Source organism: Chaetura pelagica, unplaced genomic scaffold (genome assembly GCF_000747805.2).
Source record: "Chaetura pelagica isolate M959 unplaced genomic scaffold, ChaPel_1.0 scaffold757, whole genome shotgun sequence".
NCBI lineage: Eukaryota > Metazoa > Chordata > Aves > Apodiformes > Apodidae > Chaetura > Chaetura pelagica.
Window position 1 is genome coordinate 27,104 of NW_009970727.1, and position 10,869 is coordinate 37,972.

A 10,869-nucleotide genomic window follows, 5' to 3' on the forward strand; every position below is an offset into this window, starting at 1 on the left:
GGTTGTAGTGGGGGGGGGGAACACGCACCGGGGTCCCCCCCCGCACTGGGCCTGGCCCCCCCTGCACCAGGGTCCCCCGCGCCCCCTCAGAGGTGCCCCCAGCAGGTGAGGCCCCCCCGGGCGCTCCCCACGCACCCCCGTGTCCGCAGCCGCTTCCCGGGGGGGGCCGGTCTCTACGGTGCGTTCCGAGCGGCCCTGCCGGCGGGTCAGGGCTCTGAAGTTCGTTTCGCCGTGTTCCGAGGCTCAGGTGAACCCCTCCTGCATCGCCTGTGTTAAAGCTTTGTGGTTTTCCAGCTTCTTGTCGGCGAACCTCAGGGGCAAAGACCTTGTCCTGCCTCTGCGGAGCAACCGGGAAAGGAAAACCTCGTGTCATGGCATTAGAGAAGTTCCTCTAAGGAAATTATTTACTAAAAAGACTTTAAAAGCACCGCTGGTGTGCCAGGAACCCTGTAACCATGGGAGCACTTAAGGTTTTCCTGCTGTAAGCAGTATGTACTCTTAGCTGGACCTCAATGTACCAGCTTGTGTGTTTTAGATCTTTAGATCAAAGCTTTGGTGTCAGTTAAATGTTTCAGAAAGCCAGAACAGGAAACCCCCACACTACAACTCCCACCCCTTGCTTCCTGTTTGAGTACATGTGTGGGAGAGCAAGTACATTATAAGAACCAATTACTGCATGTGAGAGTGGAAAAAAAATAGATGTAAACAACAGCTGCCTTGCTGGGAAATTAAAGGTCTTGATCTCATTTGTTTTGGATGGCAACACACCTTCCACATGCTGCTGGCTCCTCAACAACAGTAGCAGCAAAATCTGTTAAGAGATAGGGAAAACAAGGAGGCAGAGGAAGGTGGAGGCTGGATTGTAAAAGCAAACATGCCTGGAGAAGCGGATTTCTTGATCATCAAAGGTAGGATGCAATGTTGTTTCAAGAGACTGAAAATAGAGGGCAATCTTATGCTTCATGTGCTTAGGGACAGGCAAAGCTGCTGGTGGGGTAGAATTCTGCCAAATGTATTAAAGGTACCTTGAAATGGCTGTGTGAGGGGGTTGATGCTGACTGGGGATCTTGCTGCAGTTTCTCTGTGTGAATTCCCAAGGTGTCAGTGTTCTGCCAAACTGTGGAGCAGCCACTTTGTCACCCCTCAGCAGGGACATCTGTCTCTGCAGGGCTTTGTGGTGGAGGTGGGGCAGGTTCTCAGCCCCCAAAGGTCTTGAGAAAAGAGAGAGAGATGCTGAGCCCTTGTGGCTTCCAGCTGAGGAAGTTCTGGAGGTCTTGCCACACTAGTGAGTAGCTGGCATTGCAGGTGAAGCCAAAAGAGGGGAAATGTGAGCACTAAATGTCAGTAGTTTGAAACTTGCTGTGGAACTCTCAAGAAGTGGCTGGGAAGGGGAGTGAACACTGGCAGGTCTGGACTGAAAACATTGGTGTTGTGCTGCTGCTTCTGCAAAGACAGGCTTGAGTTGAGCCAGAAACGTGCTTAGGAGCACTGGGGGGCTTTCAGACTGGTTGGTACTACATGTGGTACCACGGGAGGTCCCTTGGTCTCAGCTTGCCATTAAGTTAATTCAACCAATTTACAAGCTGCTCTTGAAGCAAACTGAGGAGATCAGTAAACTGGGAAGCAAGTGTGGAGAGGAGCTTTTGCTGGTGAGTGTTGTGTGCATCTGAGCAGTGAGCAAGGCAGCATTTTCCTCCTATGACCTGCCAGCCTTCCCCCTCAGCAGGGGGTGAAAGAGATAAGTTGACTAGTGGTGTGGATATGGATCCTGAAATGTTTCAGAGAGAAGAGAGATGGGGCAGGGACCAGGAGCAGCGTGCATGTGGTTGGGATGTGTGCAGGTTAGGTCTTCAGACTGCTCTTACCTCTGCTGCTGATTCTTTCCTTCACTCCCTCACTACATAGTGAGGAGGATAAGGGTATCACTTAGCTGAGTTATCTCACTGAGATTGTGAGGTGTGCAATATAAATACAGCATGTAATTAACTTATAACTCCTGGTTGTTCTATTGCATCAGGACAGTCTGTTGAGCTCTTGTTTCCAGGACTTTGTAATGTCACTTGTCAGCCTGATATTTACAGCACTTGTCCAGAATTAAACTAGCCTACCTTTCAGGCCTTGCCTTCAGGAGTCTTTATGCATTTAACTGCTTCATGTAAAACAGACACAATCCTGAAGAATACTGACTTAGCCCCAGCCCCCTGATGCTCTGGAGCATCAGCTGCTGATCTGTAGGGTCACTCAGCTTCTCTCTGCCCTGCTTGAGATTCAGCTTTTCTCTTGTGCAATGGTTGTTTCTCTCCATATGGATGGAGGGCATCCAGTGGCCTCCTGAGCAGACCTTGGGCATCACTCTGGGAACTAGGAAGTGGAGAACCTGAGCAGTTAATGAGAACATGGGCACAGTCTTTTTTCCTTTAATTTTTGTAGCAAAGGAAGAGCCCTGCAGAGGCAGAATTTCAGACCCCCCCATTTGTCAGCAATTCCCAGGTCATGATTTCAAGTCCTGGCTCTGCAATCAGGCTGCTCAGCAACCACAGGCAATTCTCTGCTCCTCTGCATTTAATTTTCCCATCTGTAACTACTGGTGTTCCTTGTGAGATGCTTTCAGAGTTGATAAAAAGCAGCATCTGACATGAAAGTATCCTTGGTGGTGAGTACCCTTGGAAAGCTCTTTCCAGAGCAGCCCAGTGCATGTTGGACTCATAACAAGTATCCAGAGCCTGGCAGAAATCTACCAGTCCACAGGTTTACAGACAGCTCTAAAATTATAGGTACAGCATCCCCTGTTAGGGTGTGGGTACATAATTCTTCCCTTGTGCATTGCTTCCCTCTGAATGGTGGGGTCAGGGTAGAAAACCTCCCAAAAGGTCCAGTTTAAGAGTTTCTTGCAGGTCTCTGAATTACTGGCTGCTCTGAAGTAGCTGCTCGCAGCCACTAGAGGAGCCCAGTCAGCCGAGACAGGAGGGGATTAGCAAAAAAGGAGCCATCCTGAAATATGTTGCCAGGGATCCAGTTTGAAAGGGACAGAATTTGGAAGCAGAGCCCTGCTGGCAGTTTGTGTCCATAGGTGGAGGGTGGCATCTTTATTTCAGAGCCCATGTGAAGTGGGAAATGAAACTGCCACTGGAAGGATTTGTCAATTTGATGTGCCAGTTTCCTCTGGGGTGCTGTGAAATCAGTTATCTGGCAGCAACACGAAAAAACACAGGACAGTGATAGTCTGGGAGCCTTCCTGGGCACGTTGTGTGTTCCCAAGGATTGGAACTTTCTTCTTGTTTCCCATTTTTAGCAGAGACGCTCTCACATTGGTGTCAACCTGAGATAGGAAAAAAAAAATCATTGTGTTTTTGCTCTGGATCAAGGCAGATTATTTAAAAGAAGAGGTAGGAGTTTGGGTTCCCTGGTGTGTTGACAAACAGTTGTGTGACCTCAGGCAAGAAGAGTATTAACCTTGTTGAGGTACAGCTGAAGAGTTTCTTTGATGGGTACAATTCCAGAGGGGAAGCTGTGAAGATTGTTTGAATTAATATTTGAAGAGAAATTTGAATGGGAATGAATGACCCTGGACTCTTTGGGTTAGGAGACCCCAAGGCTTGGTGATTTTTTTGAGCCTGGGAGGTGCAGAAGAGCCTGGAGAAAGCTGGCTGTAGGGCCTTGATGTTTTCAAATCACAACTTGGAGGGAAGTGTTTAGTCAGATAGAAATTACTGAGCTGAATGTAGGGGTGAAATTTTGCAACATGTGTTAGGAAGCCAGGGCAAGGGACCTTATGTCGTACATTTCCTTGTGGCTCTGGCTGACAGAGATGTGCCTTGGGCAGATCCAGAGCAAAGGATGGGGCTGCTGCAGGTTGGTTCCCTTCCAGCATCCAGCCCTGAATGGAGGGAGCTGCCACCTGCATGGTCCAGCTCTGCCCCAAGCCACCCCAGCACCACTGCCACCAGAGGGCACGTTGGGACCAGCATGTTCTTATTTCTGAGCCACTTCATTCAGAAAACAAAAAAGCCACCAGTGAATCAACTTGAGATGCTTAGCCCCTCAGCTGTAGGATGCCACTAAAATCCTCCCTGCAACTATGATGTTGCTGAAAGGCTGCCCTGAGCTCCCTGAATTCCTTGATCTGAGGGGTTTGGTCATGCAGTGTGACAGTGACAATCACTGTTGGGCAAGGAGGGAATAAACTGCACAGCTGAGAGTGTTCTGGGTTTTCTCCTCTAATGATACTGGTTTATGCCATGTTGCCTCTATTTTTTTTATTTTATTTACTATTTTAAGAAACATTATTTGTTAGTGTTATTATCCTCCTCTCTAAAACAACAGTGGTATCGTTAGCAATAGATGTGGGTTAATTAAAGCCTCTTGACACAGAAACCTTGCAGGGTTCTTACTGGTTTTGTTCTTTGCTAGAGGAGGCTGCTCCTTGGGGGGAAGAACTGCCCTGCTGGTGGTGAGGTGTGGGGATGGGGATGAGCCCCCTGAGGAATTGCATCTGGAATTTCCATTTACCTTTCAAAAAGATGTAATGTATGCAGGGGGTGGAGAAGAATTTCCAAAATGCATCTCAGTGTGTGAGTTTGGTGTTCCAGCTGTGGAGCTTCTCAGAGTAAGGCTTGAAGGTGTTTAGTCAAACCTATAAATAACCACAAGGATGAAGGTGTCTGGTGCTAGAGGGCTCTTTGATCTCCAACAAGATCCAGGTGCTAGAAGTCCAGGTCTGCACAGTGAAAACAGAAAATGAGATTCATCTCTTCATAGGGGAATGGAATTGGGCTTCTCAAGGGTGGAGCACACTCCCAAAAAATGTTGAGGCTCCAATTCAAGACTGTCTTTCCAGAAGGAAGTTCAGCTGCAGGCTGCTGAGCTGGACACCACAGGAATTTGTTCATAGCCAGCTCCTGAGCAGGCAGGGCCAGGTGCTGGTGTCCCTTCCAAAAGGGGTGCTGAATGGCAGTGTCTGTGCTGGAATTGCACCCTGCAAGGTCCCTGGCTCTCCTCCCCTGCCACTTAGGCAGGCTCCCCCCACCCAGTGTCTCCTTTTCCAAGTTGTGCTCTGGAAAGATGAGCCTAAAACAGCAAGGAGGGTCCCAGGAGCTCTGCTTGGCCAAACTGGAATATCAGAGCATCCTTCCTGCTCAGAGCGGGTCTGGGGTGGTGGATACTTGCTGGGCCTTTTGTTCCAACTCTATTTAGCTGATGTAAAAACTGCTCCTTCCCATTCTACCAGCTCATAGCTCTGTTTCTGAGTCAGTGCCTTGTCTAATCCCCCAAGCATGTAAACCCACACCTCCAGGCTGTCCAGAGGCTCTGCTGCCGAGAACTGTTGGAGACCTCTGGTCAGCTTCTCCTGCCTCATCAGTGACTCAGTGGATGTTCTTCTCCACGCCATCCCTCTGTTTGCCTGAAGCTTTAGGGTCCAAAGGTGATGAGGAGCTGGGTTAAGTCTGCTTTTGTGCAACCAGTCAGATGGGAACCTTTTTTCTGAGGAACAGATGTTAGGGTTTGCTGAGAAAACAGGCAGAGGAACGCTGCCAGGGTTAGGGGATGCTCTCTGGTGCAGATTATCACAGACTGAATGATCCTCTCCTTCCCTCCTGCACTGGAGTGGACAACAAGATCTCTGCCCAATCTTATTTACAAGCTGTCATTCTGACTTCCCATCCTTGCTTTGGGCAAACTGTTTGCAGCTACTTTGGACATGCCAAATGCTGGATGTAACTGCCACTGATGCATCCCTTGGTATGAGGGATGCTGTAAATCAAAATATTCCCAGTGGCGTCAGGGAGAGCCAAGGTATGTTCAGCAGAGCCAGTACTTGTCTGGCCCAACCTCTCTTGTATTATCACAGGATGAATATGATCAGGCTGTTGGGGACCCTCAAAACCAGCTAGAGGGTCTCTGGGAGACAACATAGTGCCTCTGCCTTGACCCTAGCATGGACTGATCAGTCAGAGCCAAATGTCTGACCCTAAACTTACTCAAATTTTGAATTCTTCTTGCTCATCCTTGACCAAGAAGTGGCAAATGCAACATGTAACTGCAGTGAAAGCAGAATGAGCCCTGTTTGCCTACCCCTATATAAATACTTGGTGTATCTTGCCTTGGGCTTTGAGCCCATTCCCCACCTCAAGTATCTACCTGATGTTTCAATGTCATCTTCAGAGGATCAGCCCTTCAGGCTGTCAGGAAGTACTGCACAGCAAGGTGGGCACTGTCTCTCTTACAAAGTAGATGTCAGCATGAAAGCTAGGCCAGGACAATGCTACTCCTGTGTTTCTTGCACACTTCCCTCTGTGGCTAACAGCTTGGCAGATGAAGCCACCTCTGCTTGGAGCCAGAGCCACACTACATGTCCCTTTGATATTTGAAAAGAGCAGAGTGTTGCTGCTGGCCCCACAAGGTGACAGCCTTACCCTGGAGCACAAGCACCAGCAGCTCTCAGCTCAGAAGAGGCCACTTACCACATCTGGGTTTCTTGCTGCTGCTGCTGACAGAAGTGCTATCAGTTCAGGAAACCACATGGTGGGTGTTGTCTTTTCAGGGTAGGTGGGGGAAGGAATCCTGCTACTCCATGCACAGGCCCAGGGATGTGGTGGTGGGATATCTTTTCTCCAGGATGGGCTCCTCTATCAGAGGAGGATGAAGCTGCCCACACTTTCCCTGGCAGGGAGCATTCAGCATGAGTAATTCGTGCATGGCTGTGCTATGAGTGGACTGACCTGGCTCTGCTTCAGAGCAGAAGAACACAGAAGTTAGGAAAATTCTCCTGAGCTGTGGTTGTGAGATGTTGCCTATCCCAGCTGGGCTTGAGGTCTTTTTTATTAGCCCTTTCTATTTCCAAAGGGCATGGAAACGGGATGGATTCTGAAGAGCCCATATGCGTAAGCTGGGTCTTATGCATGGACACTGGGGCTCTGAGCAACCTGGTTTAGTGGGAGGTGTCCCTGCCCATGCAGGGGGGTTGGAACTAGATGATCTTTTAGGTCCCTTCCAACCCAAACCACTCTGTGATTCTGTGTGATTCTGTGGCATGACTTGCTAAACTTTTCCAAGGTTGGACTGAAGGGTTTTACTGGCTTTTGGAGATGCTTCCCACAGTGATGGGTGGTGCGGTCCAGATTCTTTGCTGCTGAGGTACAAGTGGAACATCAGGCTTAGAAGGCCTGGTTCTGCCTCTGCTGTTGGTCTTTGTATATAGCAGGATGCTTCCCTTTCTATGTTTGGAGAAACAGCTTAAGAACCATCAGTGATTTGCCTGGAAGAGGTGCCAGGTGAGGCAGCTGCCTCCTGTCACAAGAGTGGGGATGGGAGGGACTGCTGTCACCTTTATTTGCTCATTAAATCTGTCATTTTAAGAATTCTGGTGTTTCTTAGCAAAGCACATGCAAGAAATGTCTCTATCTGTAAATGTGAGCTCAGAGTCTGAAAGTCACTTTTTTCTTCCCAGTGGGATCCTGGAAATACAGAAGCAGTAGCAATGGATGAAATGAAGGCATTTCTGTGGATCTTCTCAACAGCTTCAAGCTGAGTTTAGCGCTTGAGGTTTGGATTGATTCTTGTTTGATCAAATCCAGCTCCCCACCCCCATTTTCAGATGAAATGAAAATTGTCAGGATCAGGGCAAGAAGCTGATAAAAGATTTTTCCTAAGAACAAAGCTTCAAGTTTATTCATCTGTGTTTGAAAAGGGATCTTAAGGGAAAAGGAAGGTATCTTGGGAAGAAATCCTGAAACAGGAGATGGGGAGAGCAAGGAGAGGGAGGCTTGTTCAATCACTTGAATAGCATTACTTTTCTTTCAAGGACTTTTTTTCCCTTCCCCTCAAAGCAGCTGTTTATTTTTATAGCCTTTCTTGGTTTTAAAAGGATCTGCATTGCTTAATGTCTCTAAAAATCAAACACCCTTCAGAGAGTGCTGCTTTTGTTAGCACAGAGGAATCTGGAATTAGATGCTTAGGGATCTTTGTGTAAATGGGTCTGTACACACCTTCTACCTGTGGCCATGGGATAATCCCACTGTCCAGGTGAGGGTTACAGCCATGCCACCTTCACACCAGTTGCTCCATGAAAAGCCTTGGAGGCTCCCTATTTACATGGAGTCAGATGGAAAAGACAAGGGGTCATGGACACAAATTGCTCCTGAGGAGATTCTGACTGGACACAAGAGGTACATTTTTCCCCATGAGGACAGCCCAACATTGGAATAGTCTCCCAAGGGAAGTGGTGGATTCCCTCATATTGGACAGTTTGAAGTCAGCTTCACAGGGTGCTGAGCCCCCTCACATCACCTAGAGCAGCACCTAGAGAGGTTGGACCATGTGATCCTTGAGGTCCTTTTCAACCTCAACAATTCTAGGATTCTGTAACAAAAAATCTCTCCTGCCTCTCCTGTCTCTTCCCACCTCCTTGACAGAAAAGAGGCTCCAGATCATGTCATGGAATAAGCCTGAGCTGGGACAACTTCCTTTTTTTTCTCCAGAGGGCACTTTCCACAGGAGCCTGAGCCAAAGGCTGTTGGTCTATAGAAGTCTTGAATCAGTCAGATCAAATGGGAACCCAAAATTGAAACCCACCAGAGAACCGCAGGCCCCCAGACTCATGTAATGTCAGTCTCCAGGCCCTTTGTATGAGCCAGGCAGAGCAGTTTCTTTCTCTGGGGGCTTCAGAAGCAGCAGTGAGAGACACAAGGGGTGAGGCAGAGATAGAGGGTGGTAGCAGCTGGTCAGGATGTGTTGCTGATTCTGTGACATCTCCCGCCCTTTTTGCAAATTGAGAGTTTGGAGCAAGACAGAAAGAAACAGCCTCTGATAAAACTTCATATGGATGACAACCCTGTCCTGAGGGCTGTGACCTGCAGCCTGGCTCTGGGGAGCCACACCAGCTGGGAGGCAATGATAGGCCTTGCTGCTGCTTCTGTCTGTTCACCTCCCTGCTCTGGCCATGGGCATGGATATCATCTCCCTTCCTTCTTCCTCCCTCTCTTATGTCTCCATCTCTTCCTCTCCAAGTCTGAAGGTCTCTCCATATCCCCTGCTTAACTTGCCCTGGCAGAGTTTCTGGCTTGGCTGTGCTCTGTGACCCTCTGTTGTGCTACTGCCTAGGGACTTGTAGCCTTGGTGTCCTGAGGGTCGCACCTAAGGATGGTGAGCTGGGAAATCCCAGAGTATTCTCTGTCCTAGGAAATGCAATTTTGAAGAGGCCAAAAAAAAGACTGAAGAGTTTGTGGCTAGAAACTGTTCACCCTGGACCAAGTTTTCTTCAGAGTATGACTGTGTCACTTGGGCTTGTCTGAGGACCCCCACGCCAAGAGGATCCTGGTATCACCCTAAGAACTGATCTTCCTCTTTGTGATGACAAGAGACACCTACTGAAGTGTAATGGAGAGGGTATTTGTTACAGCTTGGGGTGATAAGCTTGTGTGCCAGACAAGTTGTTGGGCTGGGAGCAAGGAAGGCTGCTCCAGGGGCAGATGTGGAAAGAGTTTTTTGTGGCTGTGAAACTATTTAGTTTGGCTGGAGGGAAGGGGACCTGAGACTGTGGTCAGCAAGACTTATATTGGTCCATGGAGATAGGGAAGAGCAGGTCTGTGCTGGAGAAGGCCTCTTGGGTAAGGAGGACTGAGATCTGCACGGGCTTTAGAGGAAGGGTTGTATGGGAGGGCATGTGGAGTCTGATAGAACATGCATTTCCTCAGCCTCACAAACAGCAGGGTCTATTTTTGGGTAAATATCTAAGACTCGGTCTCTGAAGGTCTGATACGTGGAGTTCCCACAGCCCAAGCAAAGGTTCTGTGGCTTCAGGGGATATGGGGGCTCCAGGCCACATTTCCCGTGCAGACAACAGTCACCACGTGCCATTTTGTTTCTTTTTTCTTTTCTCTAACAAATGGAGGGGGTCCCCACATCTGGCTGTGGCGGTTAAACAGGCTTGATTTAATCACAGTCTGATGTAGGACACAGAGAAAGGAAAGGGGTGAGAAACACATAGCACCTGCTCAGCCCCAGGCAGGCTGCCCTTGCTGGGCCAGGCGGATGGGCCAGGAAAGCCGCAGCTGGGAGTGAGGTCATGGGGGGAAAAGAGTAGCCCGGATCCTGCCTGGGTTGGAAAGTCAGATGGTTGGGACCTTTTGCAAAGGTTTTCTGCAACCTACACGGTGGTGGAGTGGAAAATGTAAAGGGACCAGGGCTGGCAAGGAGGGTTTGTATTGATTCATTGCATGGCAGGAGGATCCCAAAGGGGCATTTGCAGGAGTGGGATGAGTGTGTGTTGAGAGTTGAAACTAATCCAGTGCCTTCCAGGAACCAGGAAATCTCTTCCCTCCCAACAGCAGGTTCCTCCCTAATTGTGTGTCAAAGACTGCTTAAGCAGTGGCAGCTCGTGTATGGAGAACAGCTGGCTGAGCTGGGGGTCCTTGTGTTCTGGCTGCTGCTGCAGTCCTCTTTACCCCCTCTGTTGGGCTGAGCACCATCTTTCTAAGCCAGGGCAGCAAAGGAAATGAACCAAAAAAAAGCTAAACTGCCCTATTCTGGTGGCATTTTCCATACCTAGTGGGAAGGATGCTGGAATTATGAATTCCCAAGCTGAAGCCTCCAGGCTAGATCCATGATCCAGGCTAGAGCCATGGCAGTGATCCTCTGAGCAAACATGGTGTATTTTTTTTCTAGGATGTCCTGTGCATTAACTAGCTTTTTTGAGCATGGATCAGTGGGTTCCTCTGCTGAGCTTGGAGGCCCTGAACTGCACCTCTCCAGCCCCAGGCCAGCAGGTCACTGTGTATCTGTTCCCAGTTGCAGAAGTGACCCTCAGTTAGGCTGGCAAGCAGAAGTGTCCCAGCTGGGTGGAAAATATTCAAAGCTCAAAAGAAAGGTAAA